Source organism: Austrofundulus limnaeus, unplaced genomic scaffold, assembly GCF_001266775.1.
Source record: "Austrofundulus limnaeus strain Quisiro unplaced genomic scaffold, Austrofundulus_limnaeus-1.0 Scaffold18, whole genome shotgun sequence".
Classification (NCBI taxonomy): domain Eukaryota; kingdom Metazoa; phylum Chordata; class Actinopteri; order Cyprinodontiformes; family Rivulidae; genus Austrofundulus; species Austrofundulus limnaeus.
The window spans coordinates 3,742,914-3,745,804 of NW_013952420.1; positions in this window are offsets into that span (position 1 = coordinate 3,742,914).

The following is a 2,891-nucleotide window of genomic DNA, read 5'->3' on the forward strand; positions in this document are numbered from 1 at the left end:
AATAAAATAAATAAAAGTGACTATCTGTTTCAAAAAGTGATGATCTCTTACAAATTTTAATTTAGAGGAAAGTGAAGAAATTCATCTATTCAGCTTTAACTAATACAGAAATAATAGCTCGCACAATGACCAAATCACTTTCAAACACCAGGCAGACAAAAGAGAACCAGCGAGAGGGAGAAAATTAAATCGCAATTATCATAAAATCCATCATTGTAATTCACGCGGGCTGAGCGTTGCAGTGTTTGGATAGGTAATGATTTTCTAATATGAGAGGCCAATTTGCATAAATAGCCTGGAGATTGGTTATCATCGTCATCATCATCATCATTTTTGATTCCCCACAGTTACGATCCCTGCACCATATATCAGAGCTCACAGCTATGTAAAACCACAGCACTAATTAATAAGCCATTTACAGACTAGCAGCTAGTTACAGTTGGTCCTGCTGATGACCTTAGTGAAGATGAGCCGTCTCAGAAGTGCCTGTGTGTAACTACAAACATAATGATGTGCCAGGAGGGAATCATTAAAAATAATTTACACAAGCCTTCATTTACCCAGATCTTTTGATAGCACGCTTCCCCCGGTGTTTAGATCCGTGGCACAGAACCTCCTTACCATTTGGAAAGTGCCGGCCGGGGGAACGAGCGGGGATACCTAAGTGGTTAATTAAGAGCTGTTGGGGCGCCGGGAGAGGCTCCTGAAAAATCTCTCTGATGTCTGCCGTGTCAAGTGTCTCTCCCAGACTGAGCAGCGAGAGGTGGCTGCCACACTAGGCTAATTACTGGGAAAGGCAGGGAGCAGCTGAGGAGAGACGAGCCCCCCCCCCCCCCCCCCCCCCCACCCCCTGAATGAATAGTTCTCTCCAACAATTTGAGCATTTGCACACACACACAAAACACACACGCACGCGCCCACACTCACACAGAGGCACATAAATATTTGGACAATCTTAAACGATTTGAGGATTGAAGCAGGCAGACTGCTCTGTGGAGCACAAAGAGAAGGAATTGGGAGCTCAGGCGTAAGAAAGGGTTAACTACACCTGGATGACAATGAAGCTGTATGAGGGGGTAAAGTCTCATTTTGCTCTGAAGGAAAGGACAGATAATGGTACAGAGAATGAGGTGAAGAGGGAGGGTCAAACCTGGAATTTAACTCGAATGAAATAATAAGATAAACTGTGCCTACAAAATTCAGAATTTCATCGTGGCTAAAAGGTGCAATTTTGTCGCCATTTGTCTTGTCTGAGAGAAGTTAAGTATTTGTTGCATAGCAGTTGTGCACATACAATATATCAATACAATTAATTATAGGAAGATCAACTAAAGAAAACAAAAGAACAATGAAAACAAATAATGTACAGCTTGTATGCTGATAAGCAGACCAATGGGTGTATGTTAGAATATTTTTTTTATCAATAAACAATATATTTTTTTTGATTTTGCACTATCCCCCAATTATATAAAGAGCCAGGAAGGAAGAGTACCAAATATGTTTCTTTTAATCTTCAGAATTCCCCACTGCAGTGTCAAAACTCTGTTCAAACGGAGGAGCTGCCAGGCTTGAAAGTGGCTAAACAATGCTGTGGGATGCAGGCAGAATCGCTGCTGTGAAAGCCTATGCTGATCATTGGACCAGGCCCTTGAATGGCTCTTGGCTCCTTCCTCCATTTTTTCCCCTCTTTGCCTCCCTCTTTATTTCTCCCATCTGACTCCAGACCATCCTATGGAGGGAGCGGGGGGAGGGGGGGGGGGTAGCTTGGGGAAAGATAGACAATAAGGCTTTTTAAACCTCAGAGCTGCCTACAGCAAAGCCCCTTTCCAGGCACCGATGAGCCAGGCAGCCACCACACCAAGCCAAGCGCTCCAGCCACATCAGCCATGACAGAAGGCTGGCAGAACAATCATCTTAACAATATGGCTGAGTCGCTGCCCCGACACTGAAATGGGGCTATCGCTCCAACTAGCATTATGGTTGGTTTGCCACTGGCGCTAATAGCTCAACATTGAGCCAGACCTTGGACTGGGCTAGTTGTAAAGGATGTGCAATAGGCTTGTGTCGGTTGTTGTGGAATTTAAAGTCACAAAAGCTGATGAAGGACAAGTTACAGAAACAAGATAGTGTACAATTTATCACATAATATACTGTCTGAAATTTGTTCAGCAGAAATGACTTGGTGAAACCTGTCATCTTGAAATACGTTCTTATGACATTTGGTTGCACCACATGTAGGCCTGTGTTCCAGATTTGATTCTGACCAACAGATTAGGAAACATTTAAGTTAACCTTCACCAAATGACTGTGTGTTCCTCCATATAATCACAAGCTTTTTGCGAAAAAGAGGAGTTGGACTTCACAGCTCCAATTATATGCAACTGCAAATCCCTAAATGTTCTAAAAGGCCCACACCTTGCAGTTATCACAGAAATACTATAATTATTTTAATTGACCAGGGTTCTTCTATCAAGCCAAAAACCTGGGTATTTCTTTGTGAGTTGGCAAGCTAGCAATTACATGTTTCACTACAGAGTGAGCTTTTTTTTTTCATTTTCTTTAAAGAATACTTAAGGATTAGAGGAGGAACAAGCATGTTATTAAACGATTTCCGCTTGTGTGTGCTGTATTTTTTTTATAAAGTCTTTCTTTTATATTTTATTTCTAAACAACTCTCACAACAAAATGAAAAGGAAATATTTTTCTTCTTTGTTTGCATGTAGGATATAGATTAAAAGTCAAATGAGATAGTACTAATAGAAAAATAGAAAAGGGGGATAACGTGAGTAGTTTAAGCTAAAACAAACCACTCTTGAAGTTTAGAATTACAGTTTTTTGTTGCTATAAGCATTAAAAACATTATTAAAAAAACAAATTATATATATATATAT